The following is a 14,523-nucleotide window of genomic DNA, read 5'->3' as shown; positions in this document are numbered from 1 at the left end:
GGATGCATCTGGAAGGTTTGTAATGGATTTTGGGAGGGGTCTGGTTTGTTCAACCTTCAACACTATTCTTCTTTTTCTGAAGGATTTAACTTTGAGCTTCACCTGCTCGGGAACAGTATTCAGAACCGAATCTCAGTAGTGTTTGCTGCCAAAGCCCACAAACATAAAACATTGCTGATTGTTTGTGGATGTGCATAAATGTCTGATTCCAGCAAGGGTAATGGCCTGTAGCAAGAGCATTGGCTGATGTTTAATCTCTACCATAGCTCCAGCTGAGCTTAGCTAACACTGTAGTTGAATTTGAGCTTGCTGGATCAGTGTGGCTAAGACGCTAACGTCTCAGGAGGAACTCAGTGGATCCACATGATCTGTGATTCAAGGGAAACACAGAAACACAGACGGCGTCATCCCTCCCACCCCAGTTACAATCTCTTATAGCCTCCTTTGTCGGGCAGAAGATACAAAAACACCCGTGCCAACAGGTTCAAGAACAGCCTCTTCCCCACTGTTATTAGACTTCTGAATGGACCTCTCAAACCTAATGTTGATCTTGCTCTTTGTACACCTTCTCTGCAGCCATAACTGTGTTCCTCGCTGTGTTCAATCACCCTGTGATCTTTGTATGTTATGGTCTGCCTGTACTGCACACAAAACACACCTTTTCACTGTACTTAGGGACATGTGACAATAATAAATCAAAGCTAAAAATCACACAACATCAGGTTATAGTCCAACAGGTTTAATTGGAAGCACACTAGCTTTCGGAGTGACACTCCTTCATCAGGTGATAATGGAGGGCTCAATCCTAACACAGAATTTATAGCAAAAATTTACATTGTGATGTAACTAAATTATACATTGAAAAATTGATTGTCTGTTAAGCCTTTCATCTGTTAGAATACAGTGATAGTTTCACTTCTTTATGTGTAAATCACAAAGCTTTTAAAAAAAAAGTTACATTCTCGGGTTAGCTGTTAACAATGGTGATAGCTAGACAATATGTTGAAGGTGTTGGCCCCCTGTGTTCTCTGTCTATGCCATGATGCTTAGATTGATTCGAATCTAAAAAGTGAGATAACAGAGTTTTACATAAATTCATGCAGTTTTTGAGCTCAGAGTTCTACATGAATGTATGCAGTTTTTGAGCAAAGTGCAATGTAACTCTGCAAGTACAAATTCACCACACAAAATATATGTGTGCATGTGGGTCTTTGTCTGTCTGTGTGTGTGTGTGTGTATGTGTATGTGTGTGTGTCTGTCTGGGTTGGGGATTGTGAGTGTGAGAAAGTGTATGTGTGTGTGTGTAGTGAGTGCAGAGTGTCTAAAGTCTGTGAGGGGGTGCGTGTGTGAGTGTGGGAATGTGTGTGTCTGTAAGGGTGTGTGTGAGTGTCTGTGTGCATGTGTGTATGTGTGTCCGTGTGTATGTGTGTATAGGAGTGCCTGTGTGTGTGTGTGTGTGTGAGAGTGTGTACGTGTGTAGGAGTATCTGTGTGTGTGTGTATAGTGCAATGGTGGTCACCTGTAATGTGACATGAACCCAAGGTCCCGGTTGAGGCCTCATTTCTCATTTCCCCTCCCCCCACCTTATCTCAGTCCCAACCCTCGGACTCAGCACTGCCTTCTTGACCTGCAATCTTCTACCCTACCTCGCCGCCCCCACCCCCTCTCCAGCCTATCACCCTCACCTTAACCTCCTTCCACCTATCGCATTCCCAATGCCCCTCCCCCAAGTCCCTCCTCCCTACCTTTTATCTTAGCCTGCTTGGCACACCTTCCTCATTCCTGAAGAAGGGCTTATGCCCGAAACGTCGATTCTCCTGCTCCTTGGATGCTGCCTGATCTGCTGCGTTTTTCCAGCAACACATTTTTCAACCCCCAACCCAGACAGACACTCACACACAGACAGACAAAGACCCACATGCACACATATATTTTATGGGGTGAATTTGTACTTGCAGGGTTACATTGTACTTTGCTCAATAACTGCATGCATTCATGTAGAACTCTAAGCTCAAAAACTGCATGCATTTATGTAAAATAGAAGCTTTTCCTGAATGGATTTTTTTTAAAAAGTGTTATCATTACAGAGCATCCATCAGGCAGGGAAAAGATATGAGTGAAGAGGTCACTGTTGAGATCAGCTTTGCCATGTAATTATAGTTATGTCTAATTGTTATTAGAGAGGTGACAGCCTAGATATTATTGCTGGACTGTTGCTCCCGATGCGGTCTCCTCTACATTGGGGAGACTGGGCGCCTCCGAGCAGAGCACTTTAGGGAACATGTCCAGGACACCCACACCAATCAACCACACAGCCCTGTGGCCCAACATTTCAACTCCCCCTCCCACTCTGCCGAGGACACCTGGGCCTCCTTCACCGTCGCTCCCTCGCCACCAGACGCCTGGAGGAAGAACGCCTCACCTTCCGCCTCGGAACACTTCAACCCCAGGGCATCAATGTAGACTTCAACAGTTTCCTCATTTCCCCTTCCCCCACCTCACCCTAGTTCCAAACTTCCAGCTCAGCACTGTCTCCATGACTTGTCCTACCTGTCTATCTTCTTTTCCACCTATCCACTCCATCCTCTTCCCTGACCTATCACCTTCATCCCCTCCCCCACTCACCTATTGTACTCTATGCTACTTTCTCCCCACCCCCACCCTCCTCTAGCTTATCTCTCCACCCTTCAGGCTCTCTGCCTTTATTCATGATGAAGGGCTTTTGCCCGAAACGTCGATTTTACTGCTCCTCGAAGGCTGCCTGAACTGCTGTGCTCTTCCAGCACCACTAATCCAGAATCTGGTTTCCAGCATCTGCAGTCATTGTTTTTCCCTTGTTAATCCAGAGACCCAGGTAAAGTTCCGGGAACTAAGTTTTGAATCCCACTGTGGCAGATGGTGGAATTTACATTTGATAAATATTTGGAATTAAGAGTGTAATGATGACCAGGAGTCCATTGTCAACTGTCGGGAAACCCAATCCGGTTCACTCATGTCCTTTAGGGAAGGAAACTGCCATCCTTACCTGGTCTGGCCTACATGTGACTCCAGACCCACAGCAATGCAGTTGACTCTTAACTACCCCCTGGGCAATTAGAGATGGGCAATAAATGTTGGCCCAGCCAGTGATGCCCTCATTCTGTGAATGAACTTTAAAAAAATATGTTGACTAAATATAGCGCTGTACAGGGTGACCTCTTCACTCGTTTGGTCTTGTGTTTCTTGTCCTATGCTGACATTCGTCCAAAGTGGTTTATGAATATTTTCATTTTCTTTACTGTTGATAGTCTATTTTTTTTCCCTACAAAATCCTGCTTCCACATCTCTTTTATTGGATGAAAAGTCTCGTTAATTATTGATAATCACGGGATATGGGGATAAGGCGATGATCAGATTGGCCATGATCTCATTGGATGGCAAAACGAACTTGATGGGCTGAATGGACCCCTGCTCCTATGTCTTACGGAATAGTCTGTTCACATAACAAAGATTGACAAAGATTGCATTTTTTGCTGACAATATGGGCATATTTTTGACAAATGTAGAAATTGTGCAATTCTCAATAGTCACCTTCTTGTAAAGTCCAAGAACATTAAAAAGGAAAAGGTTGCCTATGTCAGAAGATGCTAAATAAGTCCTTTACATTGATCAGAATTTTAAGCGACCAACAAGGTAAGAATAACAATCCACTCATCTTCAAATCAGTCCTTTTGATTCAGCGAATAAATATTTATGAAATTACTAAAAGGTCACTTGCTATGAGGGGAGTGCTCAAAACTGTATTATTGTGCAACCTTTGTCGTGCCATAGAGTTTTAAGCACAGGGCTGTCTCTATCCATATAATCCAAATGCCATGCTGTTTCCTCACAGCCTGCAATTTTCTCCCTCCTTCCTTTCAGACAGTGCATTCCAGGTTGTAACAAGATTGAATGCAAAGTGCTTCTCGACCCCCATCTGCCTCTCTTGCCAATTAATCTTAAATCCGGTTCCTATTCTGGAATCTATTTCTCCTCCTTTACTCGATCAAAGCTCTTCACAATCTTGTAAGGCACAATTTAATCTTCCTTCAATTCTTTTTAAAAATTATTTCACGGGCTCTGCCTTGTCAGTGTTATTGTCCATCCCTAATTGCTCTTGAGAAACTGGTGGTTGTCAGTTTGGGTCTGAAGCAGTTGGTGAGATAAAGTACCACCTTTGCATCTAGAGTTGATTGACAGTTCAATCTTATTGTTCCTCCCATTCCTCTCAAACCCTACATATTACATGTTATCATATTTTCAAATCAACCTTGTTCAGAGATGTTATGACACCCCTCTGGAGCAAGTGGGACTTGAGATTGGGACACTACCACAGCACCGTGAGATTTCTATGTAATATGTATATGTGCCGAGCCAATCAATAACCACCTCCTGTTAGGAACATGGAATAGACCATTCAACCACTCACGCCTGTTCCACCAATCAGTGAGATTGTGACAGATCTGTAGCCTAACTCTGTGCATCTGCTGTAGTGATTGTAACAAGGTCAACCAGGTGGATCTCATAGAATATCAGTACCCTGATTGGGACTATTAACCCAATCAGGGAGCCCTGGCTGACAGATATAAACAGGAGCGTCAGCGGTTCTGTTCACTCTGAGAGCTGGCTCGGAGGGAGCTGGCTCAATGTCAGGGACTCTCCACATTTAAATAAAGGGTGACTTGGTAACAGGATACCTGCCTCTGTGGAATTATTTCACCTGTCTTTGGCTAATATCCCTTAATACATTTGCCCACAAAAATCTTATCCATCTCCAATTTAAAATTGATACTTAGCTTGAAGTAAAGGCATGAACAAACTAACCAATGCGATTTAGCAGACATTAACATCTGAGTCAAAAACAGAAGTTGCTGAAAAAGCTCAACAGGTCTGGCAGGGTCTGTGAAGAGAAGTCAGAGTTAACATTTCAGCTCCAGTGACCCTTTATTAAACTCTGAGGAAGGACTCAAAACATTAATTCTGACTTCTCTTCACAGACCCTGTCAGGCCTGCTGAGCTTTTCCAGCAACTTCTGTTCTTCTTTCTGAATTGCAGTTCTTTTGGTTTTTATTTAATAACCGAATGGTGAGCTGCCATCTTTATCTGCTGCAGGCTCTGGGTGGGACTGTTGAATTGAGCAAGGGAGTTTAGTTCAAGGAAGCAGGCAATTTATTTCCCTCAACAAATATCACGTGCCATCGCCATGGTGTCGTCATCTGTTTGTTGGAGCTTGTAGTACTCAAATTCACTTTTGCATTTCCTGTATGAGAATGGTGATACTTGAAAATAATTTAATTGGCTGTAAAGTACTTTGGGATGTCCAGTACGACAGGGCCTATATGAATGTAGAATTTTGTAAATACTGTGATTAGATTGGGGATCGCATATCATATTCAGAGAAGAATTCCATGCTCTATTCCCAGTGTCATGTCAAGGTGATTGGCTTCTTAACATGGCTTCATGATATCTTCAGTTGTTGAAAAATGTGCTGGAAAAACACAGCAGGCCAGGCAGCATCCAAGGAGCAGGAGAATCGACGTTTCAGGCATAAGCCCTTCTTCAGGAATGATCTCCAGCATCTGCAGTCCTCACCTTCTCCTCCTTCATGATATCTTCAGTTAATTGATTGGTGCTTTCTGTTTTTGCTGCCAAATGTATTTGACATCAGGTTTGGGAGGACTCAAGTTTTAACAACTTACGTTTAACTAAGGAATGTGGGACTTAGCAAGAGAAGGCCACTTGGCTCACAGAACCCTGATCCTTGGCCAATTTGAGTGTGATCTCAACTTCAATGATACTTCAGAAAGATTGATGGGGTATAGTGGTAGATGTGTCTATATTGACTTGAGCAATGCCTTTGACAAGTTTCAGAAGGAACTTAATTTGGATAAATGTGAGATATTACATTTTGGTAAAAGATACAAGGCAGGCCTTATTCAGTTACATTCCTGATGAAGGGCTTTTGCTCGAAATGTCGATTCTCCTGCTCCTTGGATGCGGCCTGACCTGCTGTGCTTTTCCAGCACTACACTCTTGAAAGTTAATGGTAGGGACCTGGGTAGTGTTATCGAACAGACAGACCCAAGGGTTCAGGGACATATGTGCATCACAGGTAGACAGAGTGGTTAAGAAGGCATTTACCACACTTGCCTTCATTGTTCAGATCATTGAGTGTAAGAATTGGAATGTAATGTTAAAGTTGTACAGGACGTTGATGAGGTCTCACTTGGAGTACTGTGTACGGTTCTGGTCACCCTGCTGTTGGAAGGATATTATTAAATCAGAAAAGACTTAGCAGGATGTTACCAGGAATAGAAGGTTTGAGTTATAAGGAGAGGCTGGATAGTCTAGGACTTTTTTTTTCCCTGGAGCGTAGGAAGTTGAGGGATACCTTACAGAGGTTTAGAAAATCATGACAGGCATGAATAAGTTACTAGCAAAAGTCTTTCCCTAGGATGAAGAAAATTCAACACAAGGGGGCATATTTTTAAGGTGAGAGAAGCAACTTTTTCATACAGGGATTGGATCATATGTGGAATGAACTGCCAGAAGAAGTGGTAGATGCAGGAAGAGTTGCAATGTTTAAAAGATGTTTGGGTAGCACCATGAATAGGAAAGATTTAGATGGATATGGGCCAAACACAGGTAAGTGGAATTTGTTTAGTTTGTGAAACTTGGTCAGTATGGGCAAGTTGGATTGAAGGGTCTGTTTGCATGCTGTATGACTCTAATTGACTGCCTGCTACCCACAACCCATGACTCCTTTGTCTGATGAAAATCTGTCTAACTCTACCCTGACTATGTTCAATGAGCTGTCCTTAAACAGTGTCTGGGCGAGCGGAATTTCACACACTAACAGCCCCAAGAGAAAAACAATCTCCTCATTTCCATCTTAAAAGCAAGACCTCTTATTTGTGCAGTTCTCATCTCTCCCATAGGTGAAACATCCTCTCAGGTATCACCCTGTGATAAAACAGCAAAGGAACATTGCTTTTCCACTGACGTGAAGTTCAGAAATGTGAAGTGTAAAACAATGACAGCTTTTTAAGCAGTACTCTGGCGAATGCTGGAAAAGCAAAATCAAAAGCAAAGACTTTTCCTAGTATGTGTTACAACCGAAAAATTTGAATACTTAGCAGTTCAAATTGTAGACCATTGTATTCTGTTCATTGTAGCAAATGGTTTACAATCACAATGTTAGCTGACCTCTCTATTTACTGCAGAAGGACCTGCATTTTCTATTGTATTAAAATTGGCAACACATTTTTGTTCATTGCTGCTGAAAATCTGCTTGGAGAAACTGTACAAAAAGTGACTGGAAATGCAGAAATGAGATTTTTTTTCTCTTTCATTCATGGGGTGTGGATGTTGCTGACTGAGTCAGTATTGATTGTCCATCACCTAATTGTCCCTTCAGAAGGCAGTGGTGAGATGCCTTCATGGAATCATAGATCCCCTATAGTGTAGAAGCAGGCCATTTGGCCCATCACGTCCGTCTGAAGAGCATCCCTCTCCGACCATCCCCTCCCTATAAACCCTGCAATTCCCATGGCTAATCCTCCTAGACACTATAGGCAATTTAACATGGCCAATCCATCTAACCTGGACACCTTTGGATTGTGGTAGGAAATCCAAAGGTGGATAGATTTTGGAGTCCTTGCACATCGAGTCATATAGCACGGAAACAGACCCCTCACTCCAACCAGTCCATGCTCGGCATAATCCCAAACTAAGCTAGTCCCACTTGCCTGCTTCTGGCCCATATCCCTCCAAACCTTTCCTATTCTTGTGCTTATCCAAATGTCTTTTAGATGTTGTAACCAAACCTACATCTACCACTTCCTCTACCAGTTAATTCTGCACAGTGACCACTCTGTGTAAAAAAGTTGCCCCTCAGCTTCTTTTTAAATCTTTCTCCTCTCACCTCAAAAGTATGCCCCCTAAATCTTGAAATCTCCCAAACTAGGGAAAAGACAATTACAGTTATCTCTACCTGTACCCCTCATTGTTTTATAAACTTGTATAAAGTTGCCTCTTAATCTCCTATATTTTAGTGGAAAAAGTCCTAGCCTATCCAGCCTTTCTTCATAACTCAAACCTCCCATATCCGGCAATATCCTGGTAAGTCTGTTCTGAACCCTCGCCAGCTTAATGATATCCTTCCTATAACCGGGCGACCAGAACTGGACACATTATTCCAGAAGAAGCCTCACCTGTATACAAGATTAACAGGCAATAGGGAAGGCAAATGGACTGTTGGCCTTTATTTCAAAGGGAATGGAGTGTGAAAATAGTGAAGTCTTGGTCGAACTATACTTGTCAGGCCACACTTCAAATACTGTGAACATTTTTGGTCTCTTTATCTAATGAAAGGAATTGGAGGCCATCCAGAAAAGACTCAACATGTTGATCCTTAGGAATGGAGGATTTTCTTATGAGAAGATGTTAAATAGGTCAGGTCTGTACTCATTGGAGTTTAGGAGAATGACAAGAGACCATATTGAAACATACAAAATTCATCAGTGGCTTGGCAGGTCCTGACGAACCGATCCCAACAGTCACTACATCAGAGGTCAGATCAGTTTTCCTTCATGTGAATCCAAGGAAAACGATAGGACTAGATGGAGTACCAGGCCGTGCACTCAGGGCAGGCGCAGAACAACTGGCAGAGGTCTTCTCGGACATCTTCAACCTCTCCCTGCAGCAGGCCACTGTCCCTGCCTGTTACAAGAGGGCGAACATCATCCTCGTGCCTAAGAAGGCTCATGCACCCAGTGGCCCTAACTTCAGTACTCAAGAAGTGCTTTGAAAGGCTGCTCATGGCATTAATCAACTCCAGCCTCCCCCCTACTCTTGACCCACTCCAATTTGTCTATCGGACCAACAGATGCCGTATCGCTTGCCCTTCATTCCTCCCTAGAACATCTTGACACCAAGAACAGCTACATAAGAATCTTACTCATTGACTACAGTTAGCCTTCAACACTATTATCTCCTCGAGACTGATTATTAAACATAGTGATCTCAGACTAAGCCCAAATCTCTGCAACTGGATCCTCAGTTTCCTGACCCACAGACCACAATTAGTGAAGACTGTGGACAATATTTTATCCTCACTAACACACAACACTGGAGCCCCCCAGGAGTGCATACTCAGCCCCCTACTGTACCCACTGTATACCTATGACTGCATCGCCAAATACCAGATGAATGCCATTTACAAGTTCGCTGATGATGCCACCATAGTCGATCAAATCTCAGATGGCGACGAAATAGACTACAGATGGGAGGTGGAAGACCTGGAAAAATGGTGCACTGTGAACAATTTAACTCTCAATGCCAGCAAAACAAAGAAACTTATTGTTGACTTTGGCAGGATGTTACTCATGCCCCCCCCCCCCCCCCACACACACACACACACACACACACACATTAACAGCACAGAGGTGGAATGAGTGGGGAATGTCAAGCTCCTGAGAGTGGTTATCCACAACAATCTTTCTTGGACTCTTCATGTGGATGTACTGGTTACTAAGGTCTCTTCTTCCTCAGGCAGCTGAGGAAATTTGGCATGACGGCAAATGCCCTTGCCAATTTTTATACGTGTGCCATCGAGAGCATTCTGTCTGGATGTAACACTACCTGGTATGGCGATTGTACCTTCAAGATTGGAGACGGTTACAGAGAGTGGTGAACTCGGCCTGGACAACCACAAAGGCCAACCTCCCATCTATAGAATCCATCCACCAGTCCCACTGTCAAGGAAAGGCCACCAGCATTCTCAAAGATCCATCCCACCCTGGTAATGCTTTTCTACAACGTCTACCATTGGGGAGAAGGTACAGAATCGTGAACACATGCACCAGCCGGTTTTGAAACAGTTTCTACCCTGCTGTTGTTAGAATACTGAATGGAGTCACAAACTCTTAACACGTATGCCTATGATTTACTATCTATATTTAACTCTGAAATCTGCCTGTATTGCTTGCAAGACAAAGCTTTTCACTGTGCCCCAGTACACGTGACAATAAATTCCATTCAATTCGACAAGGTAGATGCCAAGAAGTTATTTCCCCTTTTGGGAGAATCTAGGACCAGTGGGTATAATCTCAGAAAAAGGAACTGCCCAAGTAAAACAGAAATGGGGAGGAATTACTTTGCAGAGGGTAGTGACGAGCTGGGTTATTCAGCATGTACAAGGTGGAGATAACCAGATTTTTAACCATTATGTGGATAGAGTAAGAAAGTGGATTTGAAGATTATCAGGTTGACCATGACCTCAATGAATGGCAGAGCAGACTTGCTGAGCCAAATGGCTAATTTCTACTCCAGTGGTATCAGAAAGAAGTTCCAGGTCAGAATCCAAAGTTTGACTTTCAGAATCCAACAGGCTTGTTTGGGGTATTCTGCATGAAACCAACTAGGTACACCATCACCCCTCAACCAACTCCACCCCACCGGCCCCCCGACTAATTCGACCACCCCCAACCCAACCCTACTAAACCCTCACCCGACCTGGGTCCCATACACTTATCCATTCACTTCACGGCTCCATTACTCCCTCCCACAATCCCTCCCTCCATCAGACGTCCTGGCTGAAAATTCGAATAGGGTCAGGTCGCCGAACTCTTTGTGAGCAGTGTAAGTGAGCTCTGAGTCAATGCTGTCCAAACGATCTGGATCATTAATTAGTCAGGAGACTGGTCAGGATGTTTCAGACTGTTACAGCTCCAAGCAGTTGTGATCATTTTTTTCACCGTGCTCCATATAACTTGAAAGGATATTTGACTGGAACAATACTTTCTGTTCCACCGTTTATAGAACAATCTATCAGTGACTGTATTTCAATAGAACTGCTCGTATAGCTCCTTGGCTACATTTACTGAAAATACACATGCAGTTTAAGCTTGGTAATAATGACGGTGTGCAGTCTAATCTTAAAGATATTTATAGCTGATCGTTGGATTTAATTGATTCTCTTATCTTTATTTTGCCAGGGTTTCCTATCAAGTGAGCATTTCTCTTCAAGTGCTACTTTATTTTCATTCTTGAGCTGATAAATATTCAAGTGGGAGAAACAATTAAACCAATCCAGGGTTACACCTGCCCTGTCCTGTGCACTTTTGTCCATGTGTGTCTGTATGCATTTACAGCCCTATGTAGATGTAGATGTATTTCCCATGATATGATTCATAATGGCAACAGACATAACAAGAGCATGATTAATCCAGACATGACGAGTTGAAGACTGTACTATGCCAAGCCTGCCGTCAACTCTCCAGCATCTGCAGTCCTCACTACCTCCCAGAATGTAGCTTACTCTGATTGGAGCTACCTGTGCCTTAAGACCATAAGAAATAGGAGCAGGAGGAAGCCGTTCAGTGCCTTGAGCCTGCTCCGCCATTCAACAGGATCAGGGCTGATCCAACACACTTCACATCCACTTTCCTGCCCTTTCCCTGTAACCCTTGATTCCCCAATTGATCAGTCAAGAATTTATCTCTCTCAGCCTTAAATATACATGAGGACTCTGCCCCCACAGCTCTCTGTGAAAAGGGGTTCCAAAGACCCACAACCCTCTGGGCGAAGAAATTCCTCCTCAGTCTTAAATTGGTGCCCCCTTATTCTGAGATGGTGTCCTGTGGTCCACAACTCTTCCATGAGGAGAAACATCCTCTCAGCATTTACCCTGTCAAGCTCCTTACGAATCCGATATGTTTCAGCGAGATCACCTCTCATTCTTCGAAAATCCAGTGATTAGAGTCCCAACCTGTTTAGCCTTTGCTCATCATAGTTCCAGTTCCCATCCCAGAGAGTTGAGACACAAAGATCCAAGTCAACGTTCCACTGCACTAGTGAAGGAAGGCTTCGCTTTAGGTGATGTCACCATTTGGGTAAGGAATTAAAGGGACTGCCCTTCCTGGCATTCCATCTGCTCACGCTGTGAATGTAGAAGATCCAGTGTCATTGCATCAAAGTAAAGCCCCTGTGTCCTGACCAATATTTATCCCTCCACTATAACAGTTGAACAGAATGATCATGTCCTGGTCAGGCTAGTGTTTGCAGGAACTTGCTGTGTGTGAATTGGCTGACATGTTTCATACATTGCAATAGTGAATGCATTTCACTTTCTTGTAAGGTGCCTTGAAGCATACAGATGCTGTACATTTTTTTAAGAATTCATTTACGGTGCGTGGGCTTGGCTGACTGGGTCAGCATTTATAGCCTGGCCAAATTGCCCTTAGAAAGGGGATGCTGCTGTCTTGAACCACTGCAGTCCACATGGTGTAGTCACACTCAGTGTTGTGAAGGAGCGAGCTCCAGTATTTTGACCCAGCGACCGAGACGAAATGTAATTTCAAATTGATGTGGCATGGAGGGCAACTTGCAGGTGATGGTGTACCCACCTTTCTAATTGAATCCTAAGACTGTAAAGATTTAACTAACTAGTTTGAATTATGGGTGTGGGAAATCCTTGATTTCAGCATAAAATAGGTGAAAGAAGCATCTGATTGAGATCTTCCTATGTGGCTGTGCTGGGATCTTTAAAGATCTTGACAGCAATGACTCAATAAGTAACTGTGTAAGTCACAATGGTGTAGACCTACGGTCATCAATGTTTGGAGCCCATTCTGTGTTTAGTTAGCTGAGCCAGAGAATTATGACATTGATCGTGACAATATTGAGATAGTGAGAGGAAATGAAACTGGAAACCATTGCCTCTTCTGGATGTCCTGTGATTCCAGTTGTAATTGAGTTTGAAGGCAGGTTCAGAGTTAACTATTAAAACTCTTCCTGGTTTGAAAAAAAGAGAATAAAAGAATGATCTGCACATCCACAATCCTATCCAAAATCCTAAAGTATTTTCAAGCCAATAAAACATTTGCTAAGATTTGTCACTGTAGTGCAAGAAAAATGGCAGTTAATTTTCACACAGCAGAATTCAACAAACAGTAGTAAGATAAGATAATTTGTTCTTGTCAGGTGAGTGTTGGCTTTGGTTTCTGTGCTCGAGTCCTAGGCTGAGACTTGAACCTCTGACTTCGAGGTCAGAGTGCCATATATTAACCAGGAACATGACATACCAGAAGGTGGAAGATTGCCTCCTACCCCTGGCTTGAGTCACCATGTTGAGGAGCTGAGGGGGAGAGAAGCTACAAAAATACTTTACAATCAAAGGAATAATGTCAATTTGTAGCAAATACATTTTACTAAGAGCTATCCTCCCAAATGTCCCTTCTATGAATTCATTGAGTACTTAATACAGTAAGTTAGGATTGATTTTGATACACTGGATTAGTACAGTCTTCAACTCGTCATGTCTGGATTAATCACGGATTTGTCATGTCTGTTGCCATTATGAATAAAGCCAAGCTGCCAGGTAAAGTAATGACCTAGTGGTATTATCACTGGACTATTAATCCGAGACACACTGGGGACTTGGGTTCAAAACACTCTGTAGTAGATAGTGGAATTTCCATGCCATAAATATCTGGAATTCAGAGTCTAATGACCATGAAACTGTTGCCACCTTTGTACACACCCATCTGGTTCACTAATGTCCTTGAGAGAAGGAAACTGCTGTCCTTACCTGGTCTGGGCTACATGTGACTCTTAACTGTCCTCTGGGTGATTAGCGATGGGCAGTATGCTGGCCAGGTTAGTGTCACCCACAGCCTGTGAAGAATTGAAAGAATTATAGAAGCTGAAAGACCAAGTGTTTCCTGTCTCATAAGGGAGAGTGAGGAAGGTGGCAGCCCAGCAAAAACCAAATGTGAAGAAATGTTTAACAGCTGAATTCTGTTGTTTTCCTGCCAATATTTTAGCCACTCTACCATGAGTGAGGTTCACACAAAAAAAAGTTCCAGAATTAGCCACAAGGTCCTAACCTATCAGTGAAAGGTCTTTGGAAGAGATTAGTATTAGAATGACGATTCTATTGCTAAACGTCACAAATGTGGCCATCGTTTGCATGTAGCATGTGTGGGTTTTAGTCCAACTAAAATGGACTATGCCTGCTTTTGTTAAGCTAAAACAGCTGTGAATGAGCAGCCCAAACATCCTTTTGATATTGCAAGAAGTTGATTCATCTTTTTGCAGCTGGACAAGGTGTCAGTAAGGCCATATTTGGAGTACCGCATGCAGTTCTGCTCTAGACAGGATGTTATTAAATTAGAAAAGTGCAGTAAAGATTTACGAGGATGCTACCGAGATTGGAAGTTTTGAGTTACATGGAGTGGCTGGATAGGCTGGGACTCTTTACCTTGGAGTGTGGGAGGACAAGGGGTGACCTTATCGAGGTCTATAAATTCATGAGAGACATAGATAAGGCAGATAGCCAACAGCTTTTCCCCATGGTAGGGGAGTCTAAAACTAGAGGGAGTAGGCTTAAGGTCAGAGGGGAGAGATACAAAAGGGTCCAGAGGGACAATTGCTTTTAACACAGAGGATGGTGAGGGTCTGGAACAGGCTGCCAGAGGTAGTGATGGAGGCGAGTACAATTTT

General features: G+C 43.2%; 1 protein-coding gene across 8 annotated transcripts in view; it reads left to right on the top strand.

Annotated features, from left to right (window-relative positions):
• The window catches only part of cd276 (CD276 molecule), a 350,663-nt gene that overhangs the window by 277,617 nt on the left and 58,523 nt on the right, over nucleotides 1-14,523 (top strand). The gene's annotated exons all lie outside the window — the stretch shown is intronic.

Source organism: Chiloscyllium punctatum, chromosome 33, assembly GCF_047496795.1.
Source record: "Chiloscyllium punctatum isolate Juve2018m chromosome 33, sChiPun1.3, whole genome shotgun sequence".
In the NCBI taxonomy this organism is placed as follows: Eukaryota; Metazoa; Chordata; class Chondrichthyes; order Orectolobiformes; family Hemiscylliidae; genus Chiloscyllium; species Chiloscyllium punctatum.
Note: the sequence above shows the minus strand (reverse complement) of the source record. Positions and strands in the feature narration are given on the sequence as shown.